The 20453-nt window shown below is 36.6% G+C and overlaps 1 long non-coding RNA gene across 1 annotated transcript; it reads left to right on the top strand.

Moving 5' to 3' along the window:
* The first annotated feature begins 382 nt into the window (after window positions 1–382).
* On the top strand, window positions 383–19908 carry LOC125315634. Its single transcript, XR_007198899.1, has 3 exons — window positions 383–555; window positions 4901–4909; window positions 19895–19908. It is a non-coding gene; the product is annotated as an uncharacterized LOC125315634 (long non-coding RNA).
* The last annotated feature ends 545 nt before the right edge of the window (window positions 19909–20453 follow it).

Genomic DNA, 20453 nt, shown 5'->3' with positions numbered 1-20453 from the left:
TATGAATTTATCAAGAAGATGATCTTGACCATAAACAAATCTCTCGATCAAATGCCACTTGGAAGTGAGTCTCAGGGAAATTTGACAGCCTTAAGTGAAGATACGAGTCTCCTTGCAAAATGTACGGGCCTGAAGAAGAAAGATGGACGCAAAGGAGGAAAGCGACATAAGAGCTGTCTAGAGAAGAAAAAAATGAAAAGAAAGAAGCAAAGAGACGTACCTCAAGCATCTTCGCAAGCATCTTCTGCACCTCAAGTTCTTGGAAGTTACAATATGCCTCCGGGTTATTACGGTAGTCTACTCGGTACGTATGAGGCATCACAAGAATTGAATATGCCTTCCATGATAGCACCGCTTGGTGACGGGTAATGCACTATTCTATTTGCACTAAGTTATGTTCATTTTATTATGTACATTTTATCATGCATGCTAATTTCTGATTAAATTAACTCTTTCTATTTTTTCTATTTGACAATCGGGATGTTGTAAAAGATATTCCGATACACTTACGTGAATTGGAAAAGATCTTCTTCATCGGTTGGAGTCCACTTGAGTGTCATTGTTATCTGGGTATCTGTTTTGTGACTATAATTTTATCGTGCTCTTGAAATGCCTAAGTTCTCATTGTAGAGATCTTACTTGGCAATGTCAATGACCGGTTGTTCTAACGCTGTTCGGTCTAGTGCTTCTTTTGGGATTTTTAAATTTCTTTTTTCAATTCCAGGATGGCAAAGAGAAGCGGGCAAGTATGAAGTTGTGGATTTGTTTAGTGCTTATTGTTTTTCTATTCCACTTAGTGAGTAGAGGCTTATTTGATGTTACTGTTGTCTGGATTAATGGTTTTCATTTTCCGAGGGGCAAAGTTTGTCATATTTATCGACACTCGAGACATTTCATTGTGGATGTTTAGACTTATCAACCTACCTATACAGCCCTACCAGCTCTCCCGAACTTAGAAGATGCTACAATTGACATAAGGCAAGAGTTTACTTTAATATGCTTGCACATTTAGCTAGTTAGCTTCATTTTAGCTTGTTGTGATGATTTATGGAGAATGAGAACCGGCTGGTAACGCCTTCATGCATTGTGTGTGTGTCTGTCTAGTGATATTTTATCATGAAGTTTGTAAAGAAGCTTGGTTGTCCCAGGTCAGATTTGATCATATTGATGGCTCCTGTTTCATGTTTGTGACGAAGAAGATGATGCATCCGCATTTTTCTCTGTGAGTGTTCTGTTTTCTTATTTCCTACTAGAAGTGAAATCAGTTATCTCTTCCGGCATTAGTTTACTGGTTTTTTCTTTGCAGCTGTTATTGCTTTGAGCTACTGGCTTTCTTCTTTCTTGCTACATTATGGCTTGCGACTGCATGGATTCAAGACTTGCGGTGACACTTTCATTTTTGTAAGACTTGAGACTGCATGGATCAAAGTTAGTGAGACCAGTAGTGACGTCAATGTAACATGAACTAAAGTTAAGTCACCACCAATGAAAGTATTGCAGGGAAATGAAGGATGCTGTGTTTTATTATGGTTCTTGCATCTCATTACTTTTGTATGTATTTTATTCTTTGTTTGAACTATCAATTAGCAAGTAGATGTTAGAATTCACAATCTATGTTCTCTCGGATGTAATCCACATTCAATTAGATGCTAAATTCGGGACCACGACTTTTTTTTTTCTTTTTTTTTTTTGTTACAAAGTGAAATATGAAGGTCCATCATCAAGAACAAGGGTTGATGCATTTCCTTATTGGTTTGTGCAATAATGACCTCTTTAGTTAATAATGACCTCTTTTTTTTTTTAATGTAATTATCTATTTAGTTCCTAGGCTAACATTCATAAGGAGCTTTGACAAAAAGGAAACCTTAATGCAATTTTAGCGAGATGCCAAACGTTAACAAAAAGAAAGGAAAAAAACTGACTATTCATTAACAAAAAAGTAAACACACGGATGAAAGATTGTTTGGTTCTTCTGAATTTTTTTTTTGGTACGTGATTATTCGTACGTGACCTTGGAATGGACATCGGTCAACCTCATTACAGAATAACAACAAAAGAAACTAATTCGGTGGAAACGCAAAAGCAAAGATTGTTTGGTTCTTCCGAATTTTTTTTTGTCCCTTTCCAATTTTTTTTTTTACTTTTCTTTTATATAAAGAAAAGTTTCCGATTCTACACTAAAAAAGGGCTTCGCATTAGAAAAGTGTAAAATAGGAATGTAAAACCAAGGTCACGTACGAATTATAAAAACGACGTAAGTTTGCACAAAGTGGATTACCCTTTCTTTTTACTTTTCTTTTTCATGTCCCCTTTCGATTTTTTTTTTACTTTTCTTTTATGAAAAAAAGTTTCCGATTCTAGCTAAAAAAGGTTTCGTATTAGAAAAGTGCGAAAAGGGATGTAAAAAGCAAGTCGGGTATAAAAATAAAAATAAAAAAATGCGAGATTGCACAAAAAAAAAAAAAGGTTCGGTCTCTCCCTTTTTTGGACATTTGCTCAGCACTTGTTAATCACCAATTTTAGCGAGATGCCGAAGGTTAACTAAAAGAAAGAAAAAAAAAAGACTATTCATTAACAAAAAAGTAAACACCCCGATCAATGTAAATGAAATGCAAATTCGAATAATCGAACACGCAACATGGTCGGGTATATAGCGAAATAGACTGGAATGGACATCGGTCAACCTCATTGCAAAATAACGACAAAAGAAACTAATTCAACGGAAATGCAAAAGCAAAGATTGTTTGGTTCTTCCGAATTTTTTTTTTGTCCCTTTCCGAAATTTTTTTTACTTTTCTTTTATATAAAGAAAAGTTTCCGATTCTACATTGAAAAAGGGCTTTGCATTAGAAAAGTGTGAAACAGGAATGAAAAATCAAGGTCACGTACGAATTATAAAAAATGACGTGAGTTTGCACAAAGCGGATTACCCTTTCTTTTTGCTTTTCTTTTTCATGTCCCCTTTTGAATTTTTTTTTTTACTTTTCTTTTATGAAAAAAAGTTTCCGATTCTAGCTAAAAAGGGCTTCGTATTAGAAAAGTGCAAAAAGGGATGTAAAATGTAAGTTAGGTATGAAAATAAAATTTAAAAAAACCCGAGATTGCACAAAAAAGAAAAAGTTCCGTCTCTCCCTTTTTTCGACATTTGTTCAACACTTGTTAATCACCAATTGCTTAAAAATGGTCTGCAAGATGTTTTTCATGGCCATGTACTTTGAACCTCGAGGACCAAATACGGTAAGTTCGAATATGGAAGCAAATTAGTATGTACACATAATGGTCCGGGCTAAGTAACTACAATTATATCGAACGAAGTCGGAACAAAAAGTCATCTTCATGTGGTGAGTTCATTTAATAATGCTAGGTTCGAAACCGGACAAATGAACAACTTTACAAGGCTTGATTCACGTTAAAAATCTTTCATATTGCATCACATAAAAAAGAATGTTTGATCCGAATGAAACTAGGTAACCTGTAGTTTCCAACGCATATTTGCAGCACTGAAAACCACACGTAACAACCAAAAACAGAACATTACCAAGAGAAAATGAAGCAATACAAAGTCACAGCACAACATGAACAAATTCCACCTTACAAGAACTATGGTATCAGCTTGAGTACGAGTTCGCTGGGCCGAGGAAAACAAGGGTCTTTGCTCGGCGAAACTGAGCAATAAAAAAAAAAAAAAATACCCAACTACGAGTATACTCCCTGTTGAAAACTAGAACAACTACAAACGGTGGGGAACTCGACGTCGGGAACCGTAGGGACCTTCCTTGTCTTCTGTTATATTCACGTCTCCCTCATTCTCTCTTTTTTTTTACTTTTGTTGTTGTTCTCTTTCCAACTTCACAGTCCACCACATCCAGAGTCTTGAGTGCATGAAGGTTGTGAGATATCAATTGAAGCCTGGTTTGGTGAAACTGGAACATTCCTTACTAATCATATCTCGAAAGTTGTCATTCACCTCCCTTGCATTCTCGTAGCTCTGTACAGCCAATCGAAGCGAACCTTGGGTGTGTTCCAATTCTTGTATAGTCAATCGATGTGAACATTGGCTATGTTCCAACTCCCTTCGGGTTTGTTGCAGCTCAAATTGGGTTTGTTCCAACTCTATTTCCAGATCTCTAATTATATGGCTACATCCACCGGGACAAGCACCATCCTGATTAGACATAACAAGAAACCGTATAATTTTTACATCCCTAAACCATTAAAAAATTAAAGTGTCTTATTACAAGAGTAAGCAACTAACATACCAACTTCACATGTTCATTATTGGGACGAAAGCGTGATGGCAAATGAATTGTCGTTGGCAACTCCTTCATAATGAAAAAATTCAAGTACGCTTGTTTTGCAGCTTCACAATTGTTATATCCTTTGTAATTAGCACGACTAAAACCACTTACTTGGACTTCGGTTTGAGGCCAACTATCGTATATGCCGATATTACGGCCATTGAAAACAACATAGTATTCCTTCGGCATTTCAACAAACCTAAAATAGCATAGATAAGACACATACAACACCAAGGGGCATTAGCATTCAATATACAAAGCATTCATTTTACCACGTATATACACCAGAAATACTAATGCAACATACTTATTACAGCTACTTGTATACTTCTTTTTTGCTTTTGAAGGGATTAAGCAAACGGAGCAATATACACCGATCAAGACAGTTAATGCCAAAACTCTTTCGAATTAGGGGAAGAATTAAGAACCAAATAACCAAATAATCACTTGTCAACGTGATCTCCCTTGAGAGCTTTCATATTAGATTAAGAGCCAAATAACCAGCAAATCTATAACATGTTAGAACTCTTTGGAATTAGGGGAAGAATTAAGAACCAAATAACCTCGTTCCAACAAAAAACCTAGCTTAAGGAAGAATTCAGCTTTATGTAGTGAAGAGGTCCGATCGGGTTCCTTGATTTTCAGTCTCTCCCATCTCTGTTAGCAAGGGATAAAGCACTTGCATATTAGATTAATTTCGTTCTTTCCTACGATCAACTACAGTGGATTATCTCCGGTCTTGCAGAAAAAAAAGAAAAAGAAAAATCTACATAAAACATGAATTTTGGGGAGTTAAGGAAGCAGATGTTGGGTCCAACTTGTCATTTTCTTGATAATCCTACAATTTAATATGAGGAGGATTATCTGACCAAAAAAAATAAAAAATATGAGGAGGATTAGAATTGCTCGGGATAGTATAGAATATGTACCAGAGCAGCCTGACTTTTTCAATCCTCCAAGTTGAAGTTCCACGCGGCGATGCCTCGTATGTATTCTTGCTGCAAGGTGACCAAAATTACTCATATCACCGAGACTCGATCAGAACATCTAAATGAAAACTATTTCGGATTCTTCAACATGAGGATATCTCCATCATCAGTAAAAGATGAAACATACTAAAGATGAAACACTTCTATCAACTTATTGTCTTATCTAAAGATTTCACTAATTTCCACATTCATCATATCAACAGTCCTAAGTGGCGGTTCAAGTCAAAAACCAGTTCGTTCATTTAAAAAAGTCTACTCCTATAGATGAGTGTGTCTTTGAAGAGGAGATGTTAACAACACACTTCAAATTCTTTGTGGAGTAACACAAATGCAGCCTTTCTCATTGGTGTGTAAAGCTTCGGAAAATTTAATCCTCAAAATTGCACTACATGTATCGGGTTCTTTAAGAACTTCTTTCAATCCAAGATTCATGTGGTCAGAATGCAAGACCACATGACCATTTAAACATTTACCTACAACCAAAAAAAAAAAAATACAATCAGGATAGAAAATCCCATCACCTAAAACCGTGACATGCGAAAAGCGGAAATGCTAAGGCACAAGGCTTCATACTGAAGAAGATGCTGCAAGTAAAGGGACATTTTATCGAAGAGATGACAACCGTCAAAGTCCTCGATCTTCCAAAACTAAAATGCACATCCCTTTCTGACCTATCTCCACAAAAGGTGAAGGGAAACGAATTGTTTTGGCAGATTCAATTTTAAGAGCACGAATGAAACTAAGTCGGAATAAAGAAAAATAATTGTAAAGCCATGTGACGTACTCCAGGTGATCAAAGAATTTTCTTTGCATTATGATGTCAAAGATATCTCGAGGGATTTAGGAAGTTCTAGCAGTACAACCTTTATTGATAATCTTGGCTCGAAAGACACTGAAAATTTCAAGCAAGTAGAGCGCATCTCTCCCCGCATATTGTTTCTGCTCTTCCGTAAGAGGAAGTTGTGACCAATCACTACATTGAAGTTCCTAAAGAGATTAATCCCATTATCATCTTATTAAAAGAATTTTTCTAAAACAATAACTGAATACCATAGAGCAACCCTCGTTTCATCTAAATCACCTCCAATTACACATATAAGGAATCATCATAACCACTTCAGTGTGCTACAGAGTTATGTAACAACATGAAATCTCTACATAGGAGCGATATGAAATGCTTTCATATTTCTTATAGAAACAATTACTTGTTGACAAAAAAAGTGCGCTTAGGCATTATAGCAGGTAATTACAATGCAGAGTCTCCGACACAACTAGAAATGAAAATATTTGTATGTGAGCTGATTTAGAAGTCAACCGCAAATTAGGGACCTCCCCCGAATCGCAGACAGCGGGAACATAGCAAAGCTAAATGAAAACGTTTCCCTCAACCTTCACACCTCAACCAAAAAAGAAGGGGCAAAAACCAAGAATTATAGAATGTGCAGCAATCTTTCTCTGCTATTCATTGGGCGATTTGAAGGTGAATGCAATCTTTTGGCCAATCGATTCTCTCTCGGGAGTACATATAATTCAAGCTCGGGCAAGTTCATACGCACACGTAAAACCATCGAGGCTCAAATCAGAAATTTTACCACACAAGCCGAGGTGACGCGAGCAAGAGGGCAAGCTGAAACCAAGCCGGCGACCTCGAAGTGGAGAGCCGCGACGTGTCGAAGGGAGTTGAGAACGATGTGGATGTTCGCGGGCGGGAGGGAGCACGGGCGAATGCTAAGGCGAAGCTAATCCCGCCCCAATCTCGGCTTGGAGGCGGTGGCCTTGAAGTGGAGAAACACGACGCGTCGAGGGGAGTAGAGGACGATGAGGGATGTTCGCCGGCGGGAGGGAGCACAGGAAAATGCTATGGCGAAGCTGATCCCATCCAATCTCGGTTTGGAGGCGGCGGACTTGAAGTGGAGAGCCGCGACGCGTCGAGCGGAGACGATGGACGATGAGAGGGAGGCCAAGGAGGCGAGCGGCGAAGATAGAGGAATGAGGCGACATAGAGCGCAAAGGTGCAAAGAGGAGAGAGCAAATTTCGTTTCGGATTCGATGAAAGAACAAAGGAAATTTGGGAGAGGAATTGAGGAGAGAGCAAAGGAAAATCGGGCAAAGGAGGAAAAGGAATGAGGAGAGAGAGAGAGAATATCTAGATTTCAAAAGTGCCGCCCAATTTTTGCCCCCCTCCTTTAGATGACGTGGTGGATTATTAAAAGTTGGATGGAATTGGATGGTGGAGATTTATTTAATGTTACCCGTGACATTGAGGAACTATGGCAGGGAATCCAAATCCGAATCCATTTCATTAATGCACTACTTCCCTCAAGCTATATAAGTTCTCATCTCTTGGTCGTCTGCACCATAAAACAATCAACAATCTACAACAATTTTTCAACCCTTCCGTCCCCAAAAGACTGTCATGGCAACGCTCAAGAACTTGTCCGCCCTCACGATCTTGTTGGTCGTCACCATCGCATTGCTTCCTAGGGCCATAGTCGGAAATCCCGATTGCACAAAGGGAATGACTGGTGATTGCTGGTCTCAACTCTTTCGGATTATAGTCCTTGCCGATACCTTTGCACCCACTCATAACTTATGATCAAAGATAACATAAAGTTATGAGTTTCTGAACATAAAAGGTTCCATAAAAGTAATGGTGGTACTGTCAGCCATTTGCAAGGAAGGGCCTTTTTGCGATGGGTTTTGGCAATCCAATCTGCTACTTGGTTTGATTTCCGTGGGCCAAATGTAAGCTTAATCAAACTAGACCTGCCGAGCTTCTCTTTACATTCTTGTGTAATGGGCCGAAGTGTCCATGGGCACGATTCATGGCCCATAATTATTTGCACAAGCGATAAGCTATCAGAACTTAACTCCACGTGCAGATCACTTTGCTTCAGTTCATCGTCTTTTTCCTAGTATAATAGAGCAGCTCGCAAAGCTAGGCTTCCACTTCCATGGCCAAAGCTGCGACGACCCGTCGCGCGAACCTGGCGATCACTTTCCCAGTTGAGTCACGACAGATGCCAGCCACCGCTCCTTCGCTCTCCCCCTCAACAATCGACCCATCGATGGTCTGAATTTGCAATCTATGGTCTGACCAAACCATTTTTGTCCAGTCGCAAAGCAGAAATAAGTGCTCTAGAGTTTCTGGGACTTGATGGCAGACGGGGCAAAGGGGATCGAGTGCGATTTTCTTCTTGTGCATGTTCTCACGAGTTGGTAAGCTGTTCTGGCACACATTCCATAGAAAAAATGTAATATTTGGCATCATATCAAGATTCCATATGTTATGCCAGAGGGATATGGCTATATGGTAGGAGGTTGAGGCTTGGCTATGGTTCTTCTGCTGATGTGCAAATGATTGCGTGCTGTTGTAGGCCCCTTTAATTGAATAGATGCCTGTTTTGTTACCAGTCCACGCCATCCTGTCTTCTATTGAGTTACTGCTCAACGTTATGGCCTTGATTTCCTCAACTATTTGCTCGCTAAAAATGGAGTTCAGCTTCTGTTCATCCCAATGCTATTCTCCTGGAGTTAATAATTCTTCTACTCGTTGGGGATGTCCTATGTTGGCTTCCCCTCCTATTGCTTCCTGGAGCAACCATTTGTCCTCTCTAATGTCAATTGATTTTCCATTGCCAATGGCCCACCTAATTGATGAATGAACTGTTTCTCTTCCCATTAGCAGGCTTTGCCGGCCCCATGAGAGTTGGGAGCCTTGTCAGCATTCCAAAAACTTACTCTCGGGAAGTAGAGTCCTTTGATTATTTGACTCGAGGGGGACTGAATTAGTCTCCAAGCCTGCCTTCCCAGCATGGCTTTGTTGAAATTCAAAAGATCTCTAAACCCGAGTCCCCCCTCCGTTTTCTTTAGTTTGAGTATCTCCCATCTCTTCCAATGGATGCCTGCCTTTGATTGGCATTGTTTCCACCAAAAGGGAGCTATCCTTTGCTCAATTGCCCTACAAATGGAGTTTGGAATTTTAAAGATTGACATCACATACTGGGGAGTTGCTTGCACCACAGACTTTATTAAAGTTTCCTTCCCGGCTCTAGCTATAAGCTTCTCCTTCCATCCTTTTAGTTTCATATTGACCCTTGCCAAGATCCAGGAAAACATTTGCTTCAGTTAACGTGAATAATAAACAAGGCGAAAGAATTATAGCTTTTCTATTGGATTCTACTCATGCAATCCTCTTTTTTTTGGGCCTCAAGCCTTTTAGTTAATTATCACGGAAGCGCAGTTGTGGATTAATCGTATTTTTGGTGTTCAATGTGCTTAGAAACTTGTAACTTTAAAATGATCTGCGAAATACAATCTACCCTTGAGGTGGTTACTTACCATTGAGTCTAAAAACATAGAGGCACAAATAAAACTATAAAAAAGAATTTCACTTTGTTTCTTATGCTTTAACATAACCATTTGAAACGAATACCTAAGAGATAAAAAATTCAAATGATGGTTTGATAATCATGCATTCATCTCTACTAATCACATGAATATGCAGTTGAAGTGGCCAATCTAGCTATCTATAATGTTATAAAGTAAACTAACGAGGACAACATTTAAGGTTTTCTAACCAAAAAATCGAGACACGAGATTTTATCCTGATTTACCCTTAAATTAAGACAACGTCCAGTAGAGAATTCCACTATAATTAGCATATCGCTCATCTCGTTACATTCCTCAATTACAAAAGAAAGAAATAAAATTTAGCGATAGCTATTCATGAACTCAAGCCCAAACTATCAATGAAAAAAATATGGGTTCAAACTATAAAAGCCCTCCGACGACTCCCTCTGATCTTCGCCCGCTCACGGGAGAGCGGGACCCCCATGCTTCCTTGATGATGGAGAGTATTAACCACACCTCAATAATTTCTAGTCATAAGGTTACATAATCAATAAACGAGTTCAGTAAATTTTGAAAACCAAAACCCAAATCTTGTTAAAGGATACGTTAAAAAGCTTGTCCTTTAAGAGATAATCTAATAAATTTTGTCATTGTTTTTGCAAGACAGATTCACAAAAAAAAAAAAAAAAGATTAAGGGGTTGACATGAAATTTAGAAGTTTATGAAATAAAATGGGAAGAGATTGTAGCACCTTCAAAGCAGCCAAGCTTGCTGGATGAGACATCTTGGATATAGGTTGCGATTGGTCGTTCGGATTTCTAATCGGGATAAGATTGGATATGAAATCCAGAAATTTTTCCATATTCTATCCAATGTTTAGTGAATCGCAGTAATAGAACCAGATATGTTCATATATATCATGTTTATTGTTTGATATTTACTACATATCAATATAACTGAATCTGAAAATATACAAACGAAAACCGTAAGAAAATCTAGCCATTCATCTTTGTGACTATGAAAAGTTTTGCCTCTCTCGCTGTATTCGTTGAACTTCGACATGAAACTCAAAGTTATGGGGGAGAAGGAGGTTTGACTCTTTTTCTGCTTTTCTTAGACTTTTGATGTGCACCGAAAAGCTAAGAAGGAGAAGAAGTTTCAACTCCCTCGCTGTTTTCGAAGAGTTTGATCGTGAACTAAAAAATTACGAAGCAGTCATGAAATTTCACATGAGCTAAAGATAAAGAGGAGAAGGACATGGAGATGCTAGTTTTTTTTAGAAATTTCATTGCCCCTCATCCTTTGAGAATTAGAAAAATCATTTTCATGTTTGAATATATTCACTTAAAATCCAGGTTCTTCTACTTCATTTTTACTTATTTTTTAATTATAAATCTCTTTTTATCATTATTTGGATTCCCTTCCTTCATTTCTTAATAAAATTTTTCATTAGATAATAAACTATACTATTATGCTTAAAATATGCAATGATATATATACTAGGATATATATTATACATCAATTATATATATGGACACACACATGTAAACTATGTATTCTAAAGAAGAAAGAAATTAAATGACAAATAGGATTTATAATAAATAAAAATGAAAATTACTTTTTATTTTATTTTGAGTTTTCTTTTTAACATTAGAATTCAAATATATTTAAATATAATAATTATTTTAATTTTATTATGTAAGAAGTTTATTATTTAGAAAAATAGTTTTTATACCATGAATGAAAGAAATCCTATCCATCTTTATCACACCTCTCCTCATGAGATAATTATATCCATGATATATCCCTTTTATATCATACTGTATCCTATCCCGAGTGGAACCAAACACAGTATCCTGATTGCCAAACGTACCTCGATGAAATATAAGAGTCACTTATCCACTGAGCTAAGCATTAATGTTATGCTAACTAGGCAAATTTATATTATGTAGTATATGTCATTCCTCGATTGTCCTAACTTATTGACCCAACGATTGAACATGTTACAGACTTTTAAAACATTCGTATCAACCTCTCAATCTGTCTTGCAAACCACATAACATCCGAAAATTTGAGCTTGGCCAAAACTATGGCAAGTCGAATAAAACCACATACTGATTGCGAGGGATCTGATTAAGATAGCATCGATGCTCATTCTACTACCATGAGAATGCCTAAGTTTTGGCAATTTTGGATTTGCTATCAATCGGATTAAGCATTTTTCACTGAGAAAGTGTCAATGAAATATCAGTCAGAACGTGGATGGACCGATATGAATCTTACAAAGGTTTTGAAAGGTCCTCTGCTAATTTTGGACCAAAAAGTTAGAGCGCGCATGACAATATTTCTGGAGCAGAAATCCGTTTAGTAACACAATTTCTGAAGTAGAAATCCTTTTGCCTATGCAACTTTATTTTTCTACTTATGAAAATTTTTTTCCTCTAGAAGTAGTTTTGGAGCCGCTTGAAGAAGTTAAAGTTTTTTTTATCTCTCTTCAAGAATAGAAAAATCAACTTTTGCTCAGAAGCAAAAGTAAACAAATCAACCTTTTGCTAGAAATTGATTTTTAAAGCAAAAGAGTTGCTATACACCCTAAATGACAAGAAATTTAAAGGTACAAACACTTGAATTTGAAATAATCGTTGCCAGTTGTGGATATTACAGGAAAGTAAAGATACAAATTTGCAGAAGAACATTAAGCTATGTAATTGTTTGGCGGTTCCTTTACAAAGAGTACAATGTTGGCTTTTATTGCCCACAATCAATAGTTACAAGCGGTTACTAGATGTTGAACACAGTCATTCATGACTCGAACTATGTAGCAGAATAAGCAGTTACATTCGAGATTGTCCACTTCACTACTCGACGGTAACCTAGAAGCAATACTCCACAGTTACATAAAAAATACATCAACTCAACTACTCAACGGTTGCATCGACTCCGTTACCCAATTTTTTTTTTTTTGCTGAACAAACTATCGACGTAAAGACTTGGACATTTGTTGGGGTCCCACATATGCCGTAATTGTGTATCCTTATGTATTTTAGGGTCCGTTTTAGATTAGTTCTACAAACTTAATTGAGGCCATTTTCATAAAATGTATATATGTTGAGAGGTTGTAAGCATAATTTAATTTCGTAAATTTATTTTAAACCCACGTGGGCATGTGACTAGCTCCTATTATATATCAAGCATGGGATTGGAAATCAGACCAGAAATGAGTATTAATTCAAGGCTAATTCTCTTCAACTAAACAACCCATTACTGCTTTTTTATTTTTATTTTTATGGCAAATGGTTGAACCGCAAACATAATGAGATGACAAGGCCCTCAATCCTTGTAAAACAGAAAAACTTGAGAAGAACTTATTGCGAGAGGAATGTAACTGTAGGATGTTTCCTACGTTAATTTCTGGATCATAACTGATGAATCCATCTTGTTATTGCACTACTTCCGCCAAGCTATATAAGTTCTCATCTCTAGATCGACTACATCATCAAACAATCAACAATCTCACCCTTCCATCCCCAAAACACCATCATGGCAAAGCTCGCGAACTTGTCTGCTCTCATGATCTTGTTGGTCGCCACTGTCACATTGCTTCCTAGGGCCGCAGTTGGAAATCTTGATTGCGCAAAGGGAATGACTAACGATTGCGGGTCTCAGCTCTTTCAAATCATATTCCTTGCCGACACCTTTTCACCCACCGATGAATGTTGTAGCGAGCTCGTGAAGGTAGGGGAGGACTGCCACAAGCAATTCGTGAAGTCGGTACTCTCAACCAACAAGCGGATCAGGGGGACGAGATCAGACGTCTCCAGGAGGAGCGATGAGACGTGGAGCAACTGCGTTGCGGCTAACAAACCTCAAAAGCCTACTCGTTGAGAGCTATTCCTATTTTGTAGTACAATAAACGTGTAAAATAAAAAAAATACCAAAGCATTATAATATTTTTATTAGATTCTCCTCAAATAATTTGCACATTTTTTTGCCTCTTAGGCCTTAAAGTTAACGATCACGGAAGCGCGATAGTGGATAAGCCATATTTTTAGGGTTCAACGTGCGTAGAAACTTGTAAATTTAAAATGATCTGCAAAATACGATCTATCCCTGAAGTTGTTACTTACTTGCGAGTCTAAAAACATGGAGTCACAAACAAAATTCCAAGAAAATGTCATTTTGTTTCGTATGTTTTTAACATAACCCTTTGCAACAAATACCTAAGCGGTCAAAAGATTCAATTATGGTTTGATAATCATGCATTCATCTCTATTAATCACATCAATACGCAGTTAACGCTGGCCGATCTAGCTATCTATAATGCCGTATAAAGTAAAATAAAGAGGACTTTTTACTTTTAAGGTTTTCTGACCAAAAAAAAAAAAAAATCCCCAATGGTTGGGCTATTCAATACTCTCAATGGATAAATGTTTAAATTAATAATCTTAATGTATATCTTACTTTGAATCTTTTTAATGCTGAAAACAACCTTAAAAAAATTCAAATCTCCAAATATATTTCTATCTTTATATATGTATGTATATAATTGCTTCATATTATGTTAGTAATTTCTTTCTTTCCATTAACGAATAACTCAAATAGTTTTTACTAAGATGAACTCTTTTAAAAGTTAATTATCTGTTCACGAGAATGCGTGTGCAATTTTGCTAATCATGCACTATGTAAAATTGAATTTTGAACATTTATTGAGTTCGCGCCTAAAGGGTATGGACTTTTAGGGTTATATATATTATTTCTTTTCATAGCATGCATCTGTTTTCATATCTTTATAATAATCGCTTGTGTAGATTTAATATAGTATATCATTGAACTTGTTTGTAATTTCATACATTATTTTGATTATTAATTAGATATTCCAGTTGAAGTACTCTTCCATACATACTTTAGTAAAAACAACTAAAATTACACTTTGTGTAATAGACCCCAAGAGCTTGCGAGCTTATGGTATATCAACGCCGGCCTGCTAAAATTTGCTGAAATGGATTGAACTTGTACAAATACAAAATGTCTAGGACTTGAATTGAAAAAAAAAATAGATTAGAATTGGTGCAATTACAATAGCTTTAGGACCTTTTTGATAATTTTCCTGGTTTGATGTTATCAACCCAAACGAAATGAATGTAAGTTGCTTGGCTCCGAAGATGATGACGATTGTTATTGTTATTATTATTATCCCCGTCGTCGTCAACTTGGCTCCTCTTCATTAATGAAACCTGTTAATTATCACACGTTTTAATAGCTTTTAAATAAAGGGAAAAAATCCAACCCAATTATCTAGTCAAAGGTTAAATAATCAGTAAGTGAGTTCATGAAATCTGAAAACCAAATCCCAAATATTGTAAAAGGATAATTAGCTAATAAGTAAGCACAATTAATCTGGCAAACCAAAGCCAATTTTGGTTTAGTGATATATGGGGAATAAAAGGCTTGTTACAACTTTGTATTTATTAACTTGGCTCCTACGCATTAACGAAACTCATTAATTATATTACTTTTCTACACGAATTATTCAAAATAATTTAATGAAGAACAAAATCACAATAAAAAATCTGGTCAAACTGTTAATTAATTAATGAATAAGTTCACGAAATCTGGAAAGCTAAAACGAAAATATCTGGTCAAAGTTTAATTAATTAATGGATAAGCTCAACGAATGGAAAAACCGAAGCTAAATTTGGGTGAGTGATGCCCGGGAAAAAAACCAAATTAAAGGATACGGTGGGGGATGCCAGGAAAGTTGATAAGGTATCTGTTTTTGTGAGGCTGGTCCATGATGATACAACAAGCAGTGTGTAAACGGATTGGGTTAACTTGAGTCTATTTATTGTCGGGTCATATCGAAAATTAGGATTGAATATGATTCTAAAGCAGAACCGAAAACCGGTCTAGTCTCGGATTTTAAGGTATACAAGTAGGTTCCATGATCTAAAAATTGAAAAATTGATTTCGAGGGGTGGGTTCCAGGTTTCAAGACCTGAAACTTGAAACCCGAAACCTAGGACCTAGAACATGTATTTTTGTTTTTCTTGTTCAATGTTTTCGCGTAATCCTGCAGTATTTTCCGGCATCCGATAATGAGTGTGTAATCTAAAATCACTAGTCTTAGTCTTTATTTTCAATCATATCTATGATCAAGACTTTTATTTTGTTAATATTTCAGACTCTTTGTGTTTCTAAATATGAGTAGTGGTCAGTGGATTGTAGTTGCAAATGGTGACAATTAGAGCTGATGATTCATCGTCATTGTTCAATTAACAATAGAGGTAGAAGCTGAGTTGTGACAGGATAAATTTCAAGTTATAGGATAAGCACGATCAATTTCAAGTTTCAAAAGTTGGAGATTCGATTTCGACGGATAGATTTCAGGTTTCAAAATTAAATCCGGAACGATCTTGGAGCCCCTCGCTCCTACAAAAAATGTGTAATGTTTCGTTCGAGATAAAAGGACGTCCAACCACTATATGGATGACGGTTGAGATGTGATCCATTTTTTTGTTTTTTCCTGAAGAAGGACGATCCTTGCTTTCTTGCTTTGGCTTCTACAATCCTTATCAAAAGCGTGATCCAATGCTTCTGTTTCACCGGCTCAGCACACGTGTCGCAACAATATGAACTGCGAACCTAACGCCTCTTCCTGAAATTCTGAGCACATGCACGTGGGCGTGGAAAGCACAAACCATTCATAAATAGTGTTTTGCTGGGGAAACGTCTCTATGAAAATTTTGATGATTTCAAAATATCATTGGGTTTACTATCTTTAGGATAAGTACACATCATCGTCATAATGACGTGGTGAAGATTTCATGAAAATTGTAATGATATCAATGGTCTTCGAGAGATCAGCAAGGACGAATTACAAGGATGAGGGTCTTCATAGGAGGAGTTCAGGTACGGCGAAGTGCTCATACGGACATGGAATTAAGGCCGATCTGCCATCAACATATGACTTTGGAAGTTGATATGCTCAAGAGGATCATTAAATGATTAATTGCAAGTCGTTCCATGCACTTTGACCATGGGCAGCCCTGAAGATCGATGATAAGGAGCCCAAGCTATTGTCAAGTGATAGAAAGCATTCGATGTGCTTATTTCAAGTTTTGAAAGGTGTTAATAAACAGTGTATCTGCTGATGGTTGTGGATGGATAGAATATAGCGGTAAAAGGACACTTTTGGTGTTAAAAATTGTGTACGGAGATTACCTTGATGCCAAAAGTTTCAATTGGATTACTTAAATGCCAAGTCGGAGAGAAAATGATCATTTTGGTGCCTCCGGCAATAATTCAAGCCAGTCTCAATACGTAGCATTTTTTTAAAAAAAAGTGAAGTCCACGTGGACTTCAAAATATAGAAAAAAATTAAAAATTAAAAATAGATTTTTAAAAAATAAAAATTAACAGAAAATTTTTAAAATAAAACCTTTATTTAAAATAAATTGAAATAAGTTAAAAAAATTAGCAAAAACTAAAAAAAAAAATGATAGGCGGACGCGGTGAGGGCTTGCTGTAACCCTCGTCGTTGTTGCCCCACCATAGCCGGCGATGGTGGGGAGGAGGCGGCGAGGGCTGGTTATCCCCTAGCTTTTCCTCTCTTTTTTTAAACCCTTTTTTTAATGAATTTTTCAGCTTATTTTTTCAAATTTTATTTTAAAATAAAAAATTTAATTTAATTAAAAATGCCGCGGTGAACCTCCGGGGAGCCACATCAACATCATATATTAATTAAAAAAAATACCACGTTAGATTTCCGGTGAAGAATATCGGAGTTGGCACTTAAATGATCCTTTTTAAAAAAAAATTGACACTAAAATGATTCGATTGAAACTTTTAACATCAAAATAATTTCCGTACACGATTTTTAGCACCGAAAGTGTCCTTTTGCCGAATAAAGCCATAAGTCCCTAGCAGGAGAAGCGAAAATGAGTCATACCAACATTAACAGTTTTGATTAAAGGAACAACACAGTAACAATAGTAGCGGATTTCATTTTGGGAAACCATGCTATCGGGGAAAAGTACACTAGAAGTGCCATAACTTTTGTACGGCGTTCACTTGAGTGCCATAACTTTCAAAACGTTCACTTGAGTGCCATAACTTTTAAAAATCGTTCACTTGAGTGCCATGTTGACGTGGCGATCGAAAAAGCTGACGTGGCAGCCGGAAAAGTTACTGTAGACACCGGAAAAGTTACTGTAGCACGCCGGAAAAGTTATAGACGCCGGAAAGCTAACGTGGCACGTCGGAAAGCTGACGTGGTACGCCGGAAAAGTTACTATAGCACTCAAGTGAATGATTTTGCTCTGACATAGCACTCAAGTGAACGATTTTTGAAAGTTATGGCACTTAAGTGAACGTTTTGAAAGTTATGACACTCAAGTGAATGCCGTACACAAGTTATGGCACTTCTAGTGTACTTTTCCCCATGCTATCGTCTAAAAGGTAGGTTATATGGGCAATCTAGACCCCGACGACCATGCCAATCAACTCTCCATGGCTTTTAACTCCCAATGGGTCAATTGAAGATGGCTATATAAAAAGGAGCAACGTAGCTAAGAAGGGTTGGATTGAAAATAAATATTGTTATGTTTTCATCATCTCTCTGTTGATCAAATTGTGCTAGTACCTTATTGGGATTTCCTTGTTGTTGATCTGTGGTATTATAAGTAGTGATAAGAGGAAGTCTCCAATAGTAATACCAGTACTTGCATTTTGATAGTGGGATCTATCATGTAATAGAAGCACTCCATGCTAATTGTAACTTTTCTTCAAGATTACTAGTATAGTCTAGCCCGTGTTGAGGCTGTTACTAGAGAGAGTGGATATTGTAAGCTGCGATTATAACCTTAAGCAGCGACCTAAGATTACCATAATTAGAAACACGAATCACAATATTAAAACAGAGAAATTTACACACCTTGTTAAAGATCCATCGTTCTTAATGCGGAATAGCGATGATCCGATGCTCAAGAGTTTCTTCACTATAACTCCCTTGATCATCGGCTTCAATGAAATCACCCCTTAATATTGCTTTTAAGGCAACTCTTTTGCGAGGTTATTTATGCATTGGGGTTCGGATGAGTGATTTGAGCTCTAGCTATTTATAAAGTTTGTTGCATATCCTCTCATTATGGAGAAGGTTTAACTTGATCCACAATATCCATTCCCATATTGGACTAATTAAGAAACCTTATCTTTAAAAAATATTATCTCTTTACGTTATTAGACCAATTAATAATTACAATTATTAATTAATAAAACCCACAATAAAGAAAATTTTTACATTCTCCCACTTAGGCTATATTAATTAAAATTATATTGTATATGCCCATCTTTATATTGGTCCAGAAATAATTCTTAATAGTCAATCTAATCCCAAAAAGTCTCAAACACTGAATCATGGTAGTAATCGCATCAAAAGGCATAGAGCCATCCATAGTTACAAGTGCTCTTAACTTTACTGATATGGATTTACTATGGTAGTATAACAAACAGATAACACCTCAAATAATAGAGAAACTTTATATGTTATCCCCCTTGTCAATCATCATTTGCTTACTTGATAGAGGATGACATAGATTTCTATTTCTCGCTTTTCCATAATACTGTACTTTCCTTTAACTTACAAATATATCTAGCTGCCAACTTCACATCACCCCGACAACTAGCAATGTTTGTATTTGAATATCCTATTAGTTGGAGGTTTTGACATGTCTATAAGTCAATATATAGTTTTTTGTCCTCTTTAAGTACCTCAAAACTTTCTTAGCAGTAATTTAGTGATCATGTCTTGAATTTGACTGATATCTGTCTAGAAGTCTTGTTGCAAAAGCAACATCTAGTCCGGTGCAAACTTGAGCATATACGATGCTTCTAAGTACACGAGCATATGGTATATTCTTTATTTGAATTTTCTCAATAACCGTATGAAGACACTATGATGAATGCAGTTTATCACCTTTAATGATAGGAGCAATTCTTGACTTGCAATACTATATACTGAATCTTTCCAAAATACGATTACTATATGTTCTCCGAGATAAACCTAATACACGATAAGAACGATCCATATGGATCTCAATACCTAGGACAAAATACGCCTCACCGAGGTCAATCATGTCAAAATGTTATGACAATATCTGCTTCGTCTCATGTAGTAATATAAAAAAATTGCTCTCAAGCAAGATATCATCTATATAAAACACGATGAGAATTAATTTCCTCCCATTGAACTTGCAGTACACACACACACACACACACACACATATACATTGATCCACTTTGTTCCTAACATGACCAAATGAAGTAACAACCCTATGAAACTTCAAGTACCTTTATCTAAAAGCTTACTTAAGGCCATGGATAGACTTTTCAGTTTATACATAAGCTTATCCGAATCATCTGTTGCAAAACTCATCCGGTAAAGCTCTATATCATAATGAGCTATTAATGTCCATAATTACTCTAAAAGAATATTTAGGAAAGACTGGAGGAAAATTTACTTTACAATCTATTCTTTCTCGCCGAGTGAAACTTTTGACTACCGGTCCGGCTTAAAACCTTTCAATCTTTTATTTGGAGTCTCTTTTAGTCTTATACATCCAATTGTAGTCGAGGGGACTGTAACCTTTATGCATGTGAACAAGCTTTCAAACACCATTATATTTCATAGATCGCATCTCGTTTTTCATCGCATCCATCCACAATCTAATTGAGGACAAGAAACACCATATGTATAAGTTATTGGATAAACTTCATAATCAATATCGTAGTCATGCTCTTCCGGATAAACTATATA

This window comes from Rhodamnia argentea, chromosome 6, assembly GCF_020921035.1.
Source record: "Rhodamnia argentea isolate NSW1041297 chromosome 6, ASM2092103v1, whole genome shotgun sequence".
In the NCBI taxonomy this organism is placed as follows: Eukaryota; Viridiplantae; Streptophyta; class Magnoliopsida; order Myrtales; family Myrtaceae; genus Rhodamnia; species Rhodamnia argentea.
This window is presented reverse-complemented; position numbering and strand designations above follow the sequence as displayed.